Source organism: Rhyacophila brunnea, unplaced genomic scaffold, assembly GCF_057557595.1.
Source record: "Rhyacophila brunnea isolate RB1 unplaced genomic scaffold, BYU_Rbru_1.0 scaffold_9, whole genome shotgun sequence".
Classification (NCBI taxonomy): domain Eukaryota; kingdom Metazoa; phylum Arthropoda; class Insecta; order Trichoptera; family Rhyacophilidae; genus Rhyacophila; species Rhyacophila brunnea.
The window spans coordinates 33,327,186-33,344,260 of record NW_028233361.1 but is presented as its reverse complement, the minus strand read 5'-3'; positions in this window follow the sequence as shown (position 1 = coordinate 33,344,260).

Sequence of the window (17,075 nt, the reverse complement as noted above, 5' to 3'; positions counted from 1 at the left end):
GCGGCCAAGATCCACTACGGATTGTAGAGCCAATAAAAAGAAAACATATACACAAATTCATATAAAATAGTAAAATGGTATATTATTTATAATATGTATATACAATATATTCTTTTTAACACTACACACGACAATAATATCATAGTGAAACAATAGAGTAATTAGTGATATAAATTAAATAATCGCAAACACCAAGAGTTTGATAAAATCATATAAATAATATAATATTGTGCTTCACCGGTCAAACTCGCAGGCCTTGGGTAAACGGCCAGTGCTTTACACAGAACTACAAGTTCCGACTGGATGTATTACGCGTATATATTGGAATATGTATTACATACGATTATATATTATATAATATAAAGAGAGATGTCCTAAATCCAGCGGTATATAATATAATCTAGCAGATGTTAGATGTTAGATGAGATATGATAGATTTTCAGTACAATGAACATTTTTAATTAGTCTAATTATAATCCAGCCCCTGGGGTTAATGATAAAATTAAATTATAATAATATATTTTTTTCTACTACATTAAACCATTTCAGCAAATAGCTAACAATATCCATGAAAGTGTTTAGTACTCGAATACTTTTTTGTTACAATGTTCAGATTCTTTTACTGAAATGAGATTTAGTAGTAAAAAATAAACAGCCTGTTGTACGCACGGTTAATGTTCGCAATGACTTGGATTAGGGGTGATGCCACGTAGGTCGTTAATGGGATTGACGATGATTACAACAGAACAGCTAAACCGGCTTAACGCATAAAATTTTCAGTCATTCACCACAATAGAAACTACGACAGAATCCCATAATTCCACCGTGCTACGGAACAATTAAATTTACTTATTTATAAAGGTAAGTACTTACGATGTCGATATTCATATTCATTCATTTACCTCAGTGAAAATTACAAATTATATTATTATGGTCAATTATTTGTTTGCAATATTACAATATGCAAATAAAAATAAATGAAGGCATCCCCGGACAAGAGATCTATATGCAAAAACAAAATTGTTCAGGAGAGGAAAAAAACGTTTTATTCGATCATCCGGACTTTTTGAGTATATCTGTGATAATAATTATGTTCATGAAAACACTTTTTATCATCGAAATTTTTTATTTTATTTTTGATAATAAAATAATCATGTAGACCCCTTTTCTACGGTAAGCATTTTAGTGTTGCTAATATCTCAAAAAGTGTGGCAGTTGAAATAATAAAACTTTCCAATATTTGAGAAATGCTATGTAGACCCGTTTTAGTCAATAAAATCACTTTTTGACATGATGTATTATATAAACCCCTTTTTAGGGGCGCCTTCAAACAGTAAACACGATGATAATACTTATGTTAATATTAAAAACCTAATGACATATATTTATTTAAGAAAATGAATTACTATGGACATAAAAAAACTATATTCAAGACGTTCACAACATGAGATTTACATTATAACAAATATTATCCTCACAAGAAAGAAGAAGAGAATATAATATATAAAATAAAAGTAAAATTTTATTCAGAAAAATAAATTTTCGAAAACAAAATACATAGCACGTCACTGAAAACGTCTACGTCTTTGGGGAGCGCATTGACTAGTCTTGCACCTCTCACTTATGGTACGCTTATGGCTTGATACGACGAAATGGTGCCGAACCAGAATAAACCAGAATCAGAAGTGACTTACCAGATCCAAGAGAGAGAAAAGTAAGCATGCCTTGTAGAAAACAGTCAAAAAATAATCATTCGACGAATGATTATCGAAAGAAAAATAGTTATATGTCTTAAAGACATCGAAGAAATTTCTTATGAACGCGTTCTAACATGTACAAGATTATAATATCATAATAACGAATCACGCTGATAGGATAAAAAAAAAGAAATAAAACAGCTTGGAGTCAGGGATGATCACTGGTGTCAATGACTGAACAGGAAAAAGATCAAAGATCTGCGCAATACACTCCAGATGAAAGACGATTATTAACTATATTTGTGATTTCAGTGATTAGTATTCTCAGTGATGAAGAAAGGATATAATTAGAGAGAAAAAAATCTTTGAATGATTTACTAAAATATATCACTCTAAACTCTCTATCAAATGTGTAATAATTAAACATTCCTATCTGGTGTGTATCCTAATCTTAGCCGCTTTCTATGCTTTGGACTAAGTCTCTTGATATATTTAATTTTCGAGGAATGTATGTTTTAAAATTCATTTAAGTCTATACTTTGGATTCGAAAATATATTTAATATACTCGTAATATGCAAAATATTTCAAAACATTCCTATAATAAAAAATATTTTTGAAAATACATTCAATATGTAAATTGGCTTCGCCTACGATAATCGTGTAGTTACACATCAGCTTATAAAGTCGATGGTCTCGGGCTCGAATTCTGGGTCTGCCAAATTCATACAATGCTTATTTGGAGTCAGAATATGGACATAATACGTTAATCAAGTGGGTAACATCTATTTCTAGATCTCCAAGGTGACTGATCTCATCCTTACTTGTTAATTGTTACATCGGTATTATTAATTTACACTTTCAAGTAAGTATATACGTTTATATATTTGCTATTGACTGAGGCTGCTGATACAATACACTAAAACGATGTACTATTTAGATTGATCTATACCAAACCTGCCTAAAATAGAATAACATATGAGAAGCATTTCTATCATGTTGACATCGGAAGCATTTCATGCGCCGCTCACAGAAAGCTCTGGTTTCCATACAAATTCTATACAGCCTACCTGTAAAACAATATGTGCCGTGCGAAGCGAACGCCATAAAGGAATTCCATTTTAGTAACCTGCCTTACGTCCGCTTTTTGTGGCGGTATTTAGGAAATGTATTTCCGAATGGAAAACGTTCAACTGAGCAATCAGATTTTTTCGTGGCGAGGAAAAATAACGTTATTACATTTATGTTGTCTACGAGTTCATTTATTAAAATTTTGTGGAAAATCATATTTAGTTCAGAAGGCATGACATATTATTATTTACAAATTATGTTAATACCAATCTAAATTATGTATTATTATTTACTTATATTTTATATTATTGATATAAACAGTTTTCAAAATGTCAATATTCGATTATTCCGGCAATGGGCTTTTTGACCAAAATCGTTATCAACAATAAAAAATTAAGTACAGAATTTAAAAAAATAATTTAGGTAGATACTTGATGAGAAACGATCTTTTATTGAACGTATATAATTCAAAAACACCTCAGAAACAAATTTAATAAATATAATCTTTAAAAAAATGTGATGTTATACAGATTACAACCAATGTGTTTTACAAATTTAGCCACATATACCTACCTAATTACCGCAAAATTAATAATTGACCGAACAGCTTAAGTAAAGTTCTCAAAATAAAATTAGTTAATAGTGCGGATAGGCTTGCTTTAGAGATATCCATGTTTGTGTTGATCCAAACGTACAAGCCGCAATTTTGTAATAGAATAATGGAATTAAATATACCACCATCTACTTACATATCTTACCTATTATTATACTAAACTTGCTCCAACATCCCAATGTAATGATATATTTTAATAAAAAATAGAGTGGGTTTAAGATTAACTATGCACCTGGGTTTTCGTCTAGTACTAACGTTGTTTTATTATACCCGCCAAACCCAAGAAAATATTTAAGTTGTAATAAGATAAAAGTGTCACAATTTCAGCGGTATAATCGTTTTTCTAAAAAGTTTTTCCGTGCTTCTAAAAAAAATGTGCAATTAAATATTTTGAAGTAGAAATAAAAAAGACTCGCGCAACGATACCTTTTGAAAGTTTTCCCAATACGCCAGCTTAAAAAGCTTAAGCAGAAAAAATGTTTGAAAGCTGACGACATTAATTAAATTCATACGCAACACTGCGACCTTTAAGAGCTTTCCGCTGAAACTTACGATATTTCCCATTTTTATACGATTACTGCCACTATGATAGCGGTTATGGGGATTATGGCATACATATTTAATTTTAACTTTACTAGTAAAACTTTCCGGTCACCCGCTTTATATTTAAATAAGATTCGTACTTAAGTACTAATTATATCAGACAATTATAATAATAATGCTTTACTATGGACCATAAAAATGTAAATTAGTAGGTATTTTAAATTTCACATTGTTTTTGTCAAATCCGTTAAGACGTATAGGCCCTACAAACTAGATTGGGTTAGGTGTTCTCTAGTTCAGTTCATTTGGTTCTAGTGATATTAGGTGATAGTTAAATTTAACCATTAGATGGTAAGCTTATCGGATTATGTGCAATGTTGTCTAGTGATTTGTCGTCAGCAGAGCTTTAACGTAATTTTCGAGATGTAATTAATGCTATATTTTATTAGCCATTCATTACCATATTTTTCTTATTATTATAATCATTTCTAAAAATGATTTATGCGGAGTGGCAGCACTTTTCAGTGGACTGTTGAAAGAGGTTGATTTTGATGCGGAGGGAAGGTGGTTGCACAGGGATCAATCCAGGCACTAACCTTTGATGTTGATATGGCGGTCACGCTGGGCTGGTTCCGTGTTCACGCACTCACACAACTAGTATGATCACTCTCACGGTTACATTGTATTTGTGACAGATGGGTTATGAGTTTATTAAATACGGTGATTAATGCGGCATTGCTTGAACCGTAACTCGTAATTTAATTACTTATTTGATGACGCTAATTCGGTCAAACTAGTGACTAGTTGACGCTTTGATAGTCTGAAGGTGGAACTGAATTATTTATAACATGACTGGACGCACAACAATGATTGAGGAGGAATGTTATGAATGTGTATAGGATTAGCCCTATTACAATAATTATTGGCCCAAACACGAAATTTTGCAATATGTAAATTTTGGAAAAAAACTACGTGCATCATTTTATAATAAATAATTGATAAAAATTAAATGTTCTTCATTTTTACATCGTCGACATTTTCTAAAAACAATAAAATTTCTTGAATTATTTAATCTTCATTATTCATCATTATTCAATAGTATTTGTGAGATGTTGATTATTATGAAATTTTATAAAAATATCATTACACCATATTTTCATAATGTTTGTTTATAACCTACAAATAAAACGTGAGTGATTTTATTTTTCTTCTTTGATTTTATCGATCCTGATAGACATGAAAACCTATTCAAAGGTTTTGTGAGATTTTACAATAAAATCAAGGATTCATCCTACCAAAAATGCAATACCAAACGTTTAGTTTTTTTATTAAATTATTAGGCCTGGTCACGTGCGGTATCTTTTATACGGAAAATTACATGATAAAACCAAGCCATCTGTAAATAAATTCCGATATAGTCGGACTAACTGAAAATACTCCAATTAAATCGGACCGTCTTAGTGGCATTTTTCACTCGCTGTTTTTCTAGATGATGCAGGTATTTGTTTCTCATTTTTTAATCTGTCATATTTTGACTTCTGTCATATTTATTTTGAAGGCACGAATGATAAATGACATTAGATTGGCTTTGTATAGAATACGTAGCAACATCATGGCTGTACAGAAAACCGCCACATTTGAAATTCCTATTATAAGTGGCATTTGTTACAAAAATCTGATAATCCCAACCACCGTTGGCATTAGGCATTCTTATTACCAAAAACCATACCGTGATATTTTCACTATATCTACAAGTACGTAGGTATTATACAAAAGCAAAATGTATGTTGTTTTCATTTTATAGGATTTGTAAAAATGTAAAAAACGCTGCGGTTTTCCTTCTGGTTTTATATCGCCACCATCTTTAAATTGGGTCACACCTGTGACATTTTTCTTACGAATGAAAATTTTCCTTAACTGGAAAAGGTTTTTCATCTGAAATTCCCCCAGAAAAAAACTTATATTCATTATTTTCTCAAGGATACTGGCAAAAATTGAAGTACTTATTTACACACGGAAAGTTTCATTTGTAAGTAAACAAACTACATAACATGAAGCCATTGAAAATATATCCAGTCTATCTCGATCTTAGCCTACTAGGAATTATTTACACAAGAAAACTGGAAAACTTTCCATTACCCAACTAAAATTATATATACCATATATTAAATTAAATTTATTTTTTTATTAAACATACATAATTTTGAAAACACTCATGAGATAATATAGCCAATAGAAAAAAATCTTTTTCGAAAAAATGGTATGACACCCGGCAGGAATCTAACATGCGTCTCTTGGGTTTCGCGCCCTGTGAATTAACAATTTTTAACTATTGGCCTTATTAATACCTGTTCATAAGCGCTCTCTAAATTTAGTTACGGTAGCGGGTAGGCAATCGATTTTTGTGTCTAAATTAAAGTATTTTATTACTTAAATTAAACTAATTACTAACCGACGTCATGGATCACTCCAATATTTTCTATTGTAACTTACTTGAACTTGCTAATAATTTTAATTAACTATTTATTTTATTCAACGAATAATTCACCAGATTTAAGAATGTACCATTCTAATTATTTAACGTACATATTTCTGAAAACACACAGAAAATACAGCCAATAGATTTTTTTTTTCGAAAAAGTAAGACTTGAAGGTTGGATTCAGAATTATTTATGTTCGATAATTGGAATGGTACATTCTTAAATCTTGTGAATTATTCGTTGAATAAAATAAATATTTATTTTTTATAAAAGTATATTTTATAATTTATTTTTTATGCATAACAGTAATTATCTTTTTCCTCGCGTCGAATCTTTAATTGATAAAATATATCATTTCAAAAGTTAGTAAAAACAAAAGTATTTTTCATTACTTATTGGATCTTACTGCAATTATATTTTAGTGTCTAGGTCTCACATGAAAATATGTATTTCATTCTTCACATTTTGCGCATTTGCAATATGGTCGTCAGTGATCCCTTATTTCACTATACTGTCTCAAGTGTGCTCTACCACGGCTCACAATCTGTTGAGGGCTTTCTATGTTCGGTACTTTAAACTGGTTCCAAGAGAAGCACGTTCTGCGAGCCTTACCCATTGTTTCAGACTCTCAAAGGCTATATAAACTATCCATGCGGGGACTTAGCTATTTTTTGATGAGATGGTTATAGTTGGTATAGTTGTGTAGCTGTCAGTATATCAGCGATCAAACATCTATTTTTAATGTATCAAATAATTCGACCGCAATAATAATTTCTCAGCGACTTATATAACGGTAAATAAGTTTACTGTTTAGCTGGATCAGCAGATTGATTGGCGATATGAAATACGGTATCGCAATGGAAACTTAGTCGAATAATCCTTTCCCATAGTATCATATTATATTATGACTGTAATAATAAATAAAATTCACAAGCTACTCGTATTTAAACCGCTGACTCGTTCAATATAATTATGCACGGGAATATAATGTTTATGTATTACTTTTGACTGTATAAATAACGAATAATGATTTATCAAAATGTCACTCGAATCTAAGTACCTGGCTCGTAACTATCTCAGTAGATAATATGTACTGTCATTGTATTTATACTATTGTACCGATTGTTACGCTTAAAACTCGCTCCTACATACATCTTCGACTTCTTCATCATCATCTTCAACACCATAACCCACACATCTAATACCACAGTGGTGAACCAACAGTTGTAACTATAAAGCTCTTTCTAAATGTAAACTTTATTTTTCACATTGTTTACCGATGTTTAGTGGTAAAAGGAATAAATATATTGTAAAAAGGTCGCAAATGAAAAAATATTTGTATCTACAAAATAATAATTATTACATTACCTGAATTTGTAATCATTTTAAAAGATTTAGTTGAGTTTATAGGAATGCTTTACAATTATATATATTCGTACTATCACTATTGCCCTAAAAAAACAATTCGAAACTAGAATGACGTGTAGTCGTAGTCATCATTTTCACTGCTTTGAATATAAATATTTACTGTAACGGTAAACGTGAGTTTGCGTCAACCATCACTTTTCGTTCGCTAGTCTTTCCATGAAGACGTGAATCTAAAATAAGCTAATTGTGATCACTTTAAATTATCATCGTGCTAGTTCAAGTTGATATTAACGAAACACTTAATGATTTAATTGTTTTAATACCTACCATACGGCTATCTTAACTGTTCCGTGACCTTCTAAACAACATGATGTTAATGTAATGCACTATGTATCTCAATAAATGCTTAGCTCTAGTTAGAGTCAAGCAACCACTAAAATTTCTTCAGATTTCGACCCAGGCGTGGTGAACGGAACTGATGCACCAATCGTCAATGTAATGTTTTTTTTAGTATTACTATGTTTCAAATACATTATGTGCATGATGGTGACATCCGCTATATATTGTGTAAATTAAAAAAAAAATCTTGGGCTTTCTAATCTGATCATCATTAAGGATGTAGCTGCAGAATAATAGCGATCAGATATCTATTGTTTAATGTATCAAATTACTCTGCAGTAATATATTCCCAGCGAATCAATTTCCAGCAAACAACTCTTAGCTAGATCAGCAAGTCAATTGGCGACATTAGGTACGGTATATTATTACATCATATCACAGCACATTATATCATTACGGTGTATTAGCCGAATAATCGAACACCACAGTAGTGACCCAACAAGTATAATATGAATCTCGCTTCAAATTCTTGATCTATAGCGACTGACTTTGGATAATATCTTTTTAATAAGTTGATTCAATGAAACCTAACCTAATCAAGATTATTATAATATTAGTTAGGGCAAGTAATCAATTATTATATTATTATTTTATACCATGTCCGATCCCACAAAGATTATGGGCCTCCACAGGGGGAGAGATTTTTTCAAAAGAGGAATGGATGATTCCACTGATGCCACTAAGCCTATTGGGTCCATACTCTGGGCCAAAAACAGATTGAAAAATAACACGTAAATTTCCCAGACCTGGGATTCGAACTCGGGACCCACGATATTATAACACGATACGTTACTGCTTGGTTAATTAATCATTATATTTTTAAAAGTACCTAGTATATATTTTTTGTTCAAATAAATTCGTCCAAATTAATAATATCATTAAGGATATTTTTTTAAATGGCATTAGCTGATGAGTAATCTGGTAAAATAACAAATGTTTTTCTTCTAAAAGTTCACACCAATAAATAGAACCAGGCTAAAATAGACATGTTTAAAATATAATTCGTACGCCATTTACTGTATATAATATAATGTAGTAGAAATACGCATAGTAGGAATCAGAATTTTCAGAATTTTCTCATCAATAAATCTTCAACTAGATCGTTCGGAAAACTCACACCTGCTTCGTTGAAAATGAATAAAATTCATATCCCGCTCAGAATTTTCACTCACCTGTCAATCATGCACAGGTATTGGGTGAAAAAGGAAAATCACGCAATGAATTTTCCAGACTGTGTACGCAATAACCACAAAAGCTTTCCATAATCTATTTTGTTGCTTTTCTTAGCGGGCAATCCGGACCACTCAGCTTTATTTTGTTTTATAGAAATAAATGATGCTTTTTCTTTAGAAGCGCCGTGACATTTCCTAACGATGAAAATGGTAGGATGAAATATTTCAGTTTTGGAAACGATAAATATTAATTACCCGACCGCCCAGATGGTTATTGGAAAATTCATGGAAAATTACGCTGAGTAAGAAACAAATATACATGTTTTGAATAAACTTATGATAAATTCCTAATAAATTTAATTCTCTTAAACTTCCCTTAAGTATATTTTTCTCTGAGTTCTCGTTTAAGTATTAAATTTAGTGCTACATATATTATGTTGTAATAATTTATAATAGTTGAATGTTAAAATTATATACTTGATACTATGTAATTATGATACTATGGCAATGTTTGTTATTCATATTATCTACTTTCATTCTTTTGTCTTTCCCATTTATACCGATATAATTGTATTATATTAGCCATTATATTATAATACTTACTTTGACACTGGCTGCGCTTTAGTGGACTGTATAAACGAGGGTTGAGGATTTGGATATTGGTGAGTGTATTAGTGTACACAGCGGAAGCAGTGGTGTGTTCAGGCACTAACCTTTGATGTTAAACTGGTCCGGACTGCTGTCTCTTGGAGCGCTCTTCTGACTCCCGGGTCCTGTACGCACAAACTTGTTGCTGATTGTTATGTATATCACTCTCACTTTCATATTATGAATCAACCGGAATTTTCTTTGAATGAATGTTGACACTTAGTGGTTAATGGCTTCATGATTGGGTGAATTACTGTAATTGACGCAGATTTCAAACCGTAACTCATGACTGAATGACTGAATGACTCATACTCGATATAGTTCGTAATGAGATTAACGAATTGAAATACCGCATCCACGACGGTCAAACTCTATCAAGTCTTGACGCGCTCGTTGTCTTGATGTAACTAATACTTTATCAATCACGGTCGACTGTAATTGAGTTTAGTGCCTGGTCGGCGACAATAATCCTAAATGGGAAATATTTGGATGAGAGCGGCCATTATTGGCCCAACTGACACTAAAATATACCATCTTAGGTAGGTGAATATACAATATATGAACATAAAATGTAGCTGAAGAATTTGTGATTGATTTAAAGGTAGGCAAAATAATTCCATTTTCTTTTTCTGTAGCGGCAGGCTGTATACAATAATATAAACAAGCAATGTTTCTTGGCGCAATTTATATAATTAGGATTGTCAATCTACATTTTTATTCTATAATAATAGTTATATGTTAATTTCGTTTTTTTTCAATTTCATTATTGGCGACATTAATTGTGTAAAGCTAGATGTTGTTGAAAGCCACTCGCCTAATCATCGACATAAAACACAATATAATATTGATGTGATAATACTTAAGTTTGTACGGTTACGTCGACCTTTGAAAAATTACGCCTCAAGGCTTGATTATACTTGCTTAGTATTAATCATTAGTACTTGCTAGTCGCACTAGTGACTAAGCTACTTAAAACGCTGATTAGAGTTTAAACGAGTTGTCAAGTAAAAGTATTATTTAGGAGCACCATAAAAATACAAAAAAATGACGCATACTTCTGATTGTATTCTTATTTTTGTCACTAAATACTAGTTGGACAAGCGTTGGACGATTTATACGTTGCGACAAGTTGCGAGTGCGAGTGAAATTATTGTGAAGGTTCGTAATAATGATTGCTTTCTATTCAGTTGCATTTTCACTAATGTTTTTACTATCCAGTCTGTTTACACATATCGGTATTAATCTTAGTACTAATGATTAGTACTAAGCCCGTATAAACAAACCTCTACTCAGCGGTTAGTTTATTACTTTGAATTTTACTACTTTTAATTAACTACTCGTAAGAACAAATCTATTGTAATGATTTAAGTGTTAGGTACGAATCGATATCCAATTATTCGGATCAATCTAATTGGAATATAACTACCTACCAATACACTTTGTAACTCATATAATTTTCACGTATTTTTCAAATTTATACTGCTTGGCGAAATGTTAGTTGATCAACAATGCTTCTCCACTGTAATATAATTGTACATAATATTTTTGATCATATTGTATTCTACAATTTATATGTTACCTTAAATTTCGAATAACAAAATTTAATTACAATAATATTTTATTAAAAACAACTAAATAAATATTAAATAAAAGTTAATTGAATAAATCATCATCATTCACAATACACCCAAACTAGGGTCATAACCATCTCCAGGGGATGTTTCCACCCCTTTGTCTACCGCAAGCTTAAATTAATTAAATACCAAGAATATAATATCTCATTCGTTTTTATGTAAATATAATTATCTATAAGTATTTTAATTAACACTAGCATGAATTGTAGAAAAAAACAGTGTTTGTGGTTAAACATAATACTACTAAAATAGGTGTTTTATTGTTAATGCAAGATCGTATGATTAATACCAATAATGTAAATCACCCCAAAAATTACTATTTTTCACCAATATAATAAAAATCTTTTATTTTAATAAACTCTCAGATAAACAATAAAGTCATTTGTACAGATAACTCACCATAACTAATATATTATGTAATATACTTGTTGAGGTTGGGTTACATTTAAACCACAGAACAGATTAATAATAAAAATGTTTAGTCAGTCGCTATAGATCAATAATTTGAAGCGAGGCTTGCTCTATGCCTTAATGCCGATAAGACCAGAAAACCCAAGAATACAAAATATTATTTCAATACTGAATGCGCGTTTCGTTTACGTAACAAACTTTAATCAATGTTATTATACAGACATAACTCTATTAAGAGAGTGATATCCAGCAAACCAATAGGGCGTAGAAGAAGAGGCAGGCCAAAGATTTGCTGGTTGGATGGACCTGCCACTGACTGCCGTATTCTGGGGGTACCGAATTGGAAAGCGGCCACATTGGATAGGGACAGGTGGAGAGAGCTGTTGGAGGAGGTCAAGACCCACACTGGATTGTCGCGCCCCTGTTGATGATGATGAATTATATTAAAACAACATATTCGACACATGTTTAATTTTATCTCATTTTTATTCTCCACACAAAATTTTACATTTTTTCAACCCCATCCAGAAGGCAACTAACTGACTTAAAATTATGTTTATGTTTTCTTGTTGAAAGAAGGAAAATACAATATGTCTCCTAGCTCTACTACTTAAGAGTATATATTATTCTTCTTATATCTTATATCAATATTTTAAATACATATTATGTAGAATAAGGCGGCTCTTGTGGTGCAGTGCGTAAGGCACTTGCCTTCCACCCGAGAGTTCCTGGGTTCGATTCCCGGTCAGGACACAACAATATTTATGTGTTTTTCTCAAAGCTTGGGTGTTTGTGATTGTTCAACCAACCACCTTGTACGAAAAAGCAATGACATCGTTATTAATAATTCTAAAAAAAATATGTAGAATATTTTATTAAATTATAAATGTAAGGTTTGTTTTCGCACAAAAATCTCAAACTCTCTGAAAAAAGTATTTTGTAATATATGACTAATATTTTAATCTATATTAATCTATACATATTATAAAAATCGCTAATTCACTATCGAGGAATGCAAATCTTTTATTGAAGATACATAATTAAACACCATTCGATATAATTGACGTGTTATTAAAATGTGGTAATTAAAACTTCAGCAGAGGTTGTGTGTTTTTTTACCAAGTGAGCCACGTGGCATCTTATCTAATTACGACGAGTGGTTTTTACACCGTGGAATATTCATTTTATACAATCGGTTTCTGTGTTCCAAATCATGGAATAAATTATCTTAGTTACTAACCGGCGGCTGCGATGTCAAAAAACAGTTATAACTAACAACAACTGAAGTTAAGCGCCCTCCACCGAAACCCGCCCCGCACCACACTCGGTCTTAATCGAGCGTATTGCGGGACCCTACAATTGGTGATGTGAAGCATCTGAAACAATTGGACTAAGATGCCCAATACTTAGGTTGCTACGCTCAACGTGAGCTCTAACTGAGTTTAATGATCAAATTATAATTGATATAAAAATGATAATAAAACAAAACGGGAACGGTACATATGAAATTCTTATGCTACTACAATTTCGAAGCTGCGTTATACTTACTGTCGTATTTTACCACGTTTTTATTAGTTCGTATTCTTATTTGTCCAGTCAGTGGCGCACCCAGGGGGGGAGCCAAGGGGCCCTGGCACCCCCCAAAGATGAAAATTATCGGAATGATTTTAAGCATTGAAATTGAAAGCCAATAAACTATACCTTTGGGCTTAGACAAATAAAAACACGGCAAAAAATGATTTGTAATAGTTCTCCAGCACCATTTTTAGAAAAATTTCTTAGATTTTAATTTCTAACACAAAATTTTCGAAACACTAATGTCAGGTTGTTTTAGAAACCCAATCCCTAATAGAACTGTCAAATAATTCTCGGTGTCCACCCGAATTCCGGAGTGGTGTAGGTCATGGCTGGGGAGGGCTGACATGGCTCTAGCCTGGGGGCCCGGCGTGTCGGGTTGACCAGATAAGTAAGATAAACACACATCATAAATTAGCTTTAATAGTAAAAAAAGTCGCCTGCGGCGCTATTATACTTCATGGCCATGAACATTTTCAATTACTTATATAATTATGCAATATATTTTTTTATTATTATGTGTCGATACTTGTCAGCTCCATTATTAAAGTAGATGTATTAAAAATCGCCAATAATTCACTGTATAAGTACCCTTAATTTGAACTAAAATACAATTTGAAAAACCTTTAATGTAGTGTTTCACACTGCCTTTAATCTTAGCGGTAGGTAGGGGGCCCGCCAAATATCCTAGCCTGAGGGTCCGTTTCAGGATGTGGGGACCATGGTGTAGGTACACCGAGTGCAATAGACAAAAGACCGATAAACGAGAAATTAGGCTGTGAAGAAGAAACAGAGCCTATGGGATTAATTTACATTCTTCTCCTTGGGCCCCCCCCAATATTAAATCCTGGGTGCGCCACTGTGTCCAGTACAATTTTTTTCTTGTGTGTCCGGTCCTAGCAACAGCACCTAGCTTACGGACCGCACAAAATTGTGTTTTTGCCAATTACCTTTCAAATGCAAATTAACACGTTAATTACAAAATTAATTAAAAGGGCCCGTCAGCATTGTGTTAATATATACATGTGTTACTATGGAAATCAATATGAAATGTTAAAATGACATTTCAGTATTCTATATTTTATTTAGTATTTCTTTATCAAGTACAAAAAAAAAGTATTTAATAATTACATAGAATTGTCAAGTTTATATGATTCAGCAGAAAATTTAAAAACTTGGTAAACAAAAAGTTCTTTTTATCTTATAATTATTTATTTTTGATTATCATTTCAGTGTTAAAAATTATAATCAAACAGAATTGTTGATATATTATGTAAAATCTGGTAAAAATAGTAATAAACTTATTTGATTGTTTTCAAATATGATTTAAATTTTTAAATACTGGATTTTGTTGAATAATTTTTTCAAAATAATACAATACACTTCAAATAATACAATACTTTTGACAACGTGCTTGTAATATTGATATACAATAGTATAACAGCTTAAGCATAAAACATTGCCTTGAGATATAAAATGCGAAATCGTTGACTAAACACAAAAAACCTCTTCCATCCCTTTGTATGGCAGAATTATTTTCAAAACGGCAGCTGCATTTCAGTGCTTTATTTCGACACCTTTTGTTGCCTCCGGGACACTTTTTACACAAAAAGAACATGATATCTCTCCCGGTTCTGTTTTCGTCTGGCCATATTATTATTTTAAAAAATAAACCATGTTTCAAGGAATATATATTATTTTATATCAGTGAAGTGAATAACTTTCATACGCCCTGTTACCAAAAAAGATTTTTATGAAAATGTTTGACTACTTACCTATTTTAAAATATGGCTTGCACAATGTGTCTTGTGGGCAGTAGAATCTACTACCTAACCGATTTTTTTAACGGTACATGTTCAAACACGCGCGTTATCATCATTTTACTCCCTACTTCAATCATAGTTTGTCAATTTATGGCTATGGCCGTATGTTGTTGCTTAATCACTGGGGAATGCCAAAAGAAATAGCGTATTTCAAAAAAACACTACCTTATTCTTAGGTCAATAATTATTATAAAGCAATCATTATTCGTAGGATGTTTAATACACTTGAATGGTCAAAGACATAGCTTATAATGAGTATCTTTAGAATTATCTTCAAATGTGTTAATTTTGCCCATTTTTTGAATAATAAAATGCCTAATTCTTGTCAAATTTGGAATCACAGAGATTATGAATATAATTTTTTATCGTAAATATTTCATTATTTATAATGTCGATATAAATTATACTGATTATTTTATAAATGCGTTTAAAAATTAATAAATGTAAAAAATCGTAACACCACTGCACATTTATGTACTGAAATATGACTATATTCTAAAACATTAGAGCGAGAGATTTAAAGAATACTATTTTATGTAATAAAAATACTTTATGCAGTCATCAAATGTTTAAAATAAATATAAAGGATAATAACGCTTCATAATTATATAATTAGATTATCTACAACGTTTAAGGTATATTCAGGATCATGCTTTGAAAATAGAACAAAAGCTCCATTTTGACCTACGCTGAGCATGTCCCCCCTTAAGAAGAATTTAATTAATTTTCAGTTAATTCTTTTTTGTATGAAAAGTTATTTCGATACAATTATTGGTTGCTCCTAGCAACTTAGTTATTAATATATACGTGCGTTACTATGGAAATCAATATGAAACGACATTTCATTATTCAGTATTTATATCAAGTACAATTTTTTTTAATCGTTTAAGCTAGTCAAGTCAAGTTTATATGTTTCAACAGAAAATTTTAAAACGTTGTATATAAAAAGTTCTTTTTATCTTGTAATTATTAATTAGTTAATTTTTGTTAAATATTTTAATTTGAAAGATAGTTTTTTATCTATGACTGTGATGCCTTCTACCACTCCTGTACTATGCATCTGATAAATCATATTTCTCATTGAAAAAATATAAAATATATCATAATTACCATATTTATTAATATTTAAGCATACTTCAATACTTCGGCATTGTTTTTAATTCTAAAATAAACATTTAAAAAAAATGAAAAAAATCGTCGTAAGTGAACCTCGAGTTTACATTCACTGGATTCCGGACAGTGTGCTTTATCAACTGAGTTACTGACAGTTGTGTCTTATCTATTTATGAATAAATTAACTAGTACCTAGTGTATACTGTATAATGACGTGTTTACATCTGAATCGCTTATCGAATTGTGTTAATATTCGCAATCCCCTTTTACGGTTTGAATTAAGGTATCAATAACTTTACCTACTGTATAGATACTTAATAATCATCATCAGCCTGAGTCTATCCACTGCTGGATGAAAGCCTCGCCAATTTTATTCAACTTCTCTCGGTCCTATGCGTTTCCTTGCCACGTACTTCCGCAGAATTTAACCATTTCATCGATCCACTAGGTCTACCTTGTAGACGATTTGTACCTCTTGAGTACCACTGACTAGATTTTTCTTCTTCGAGCTATGTGTCCAGCCCATTTGC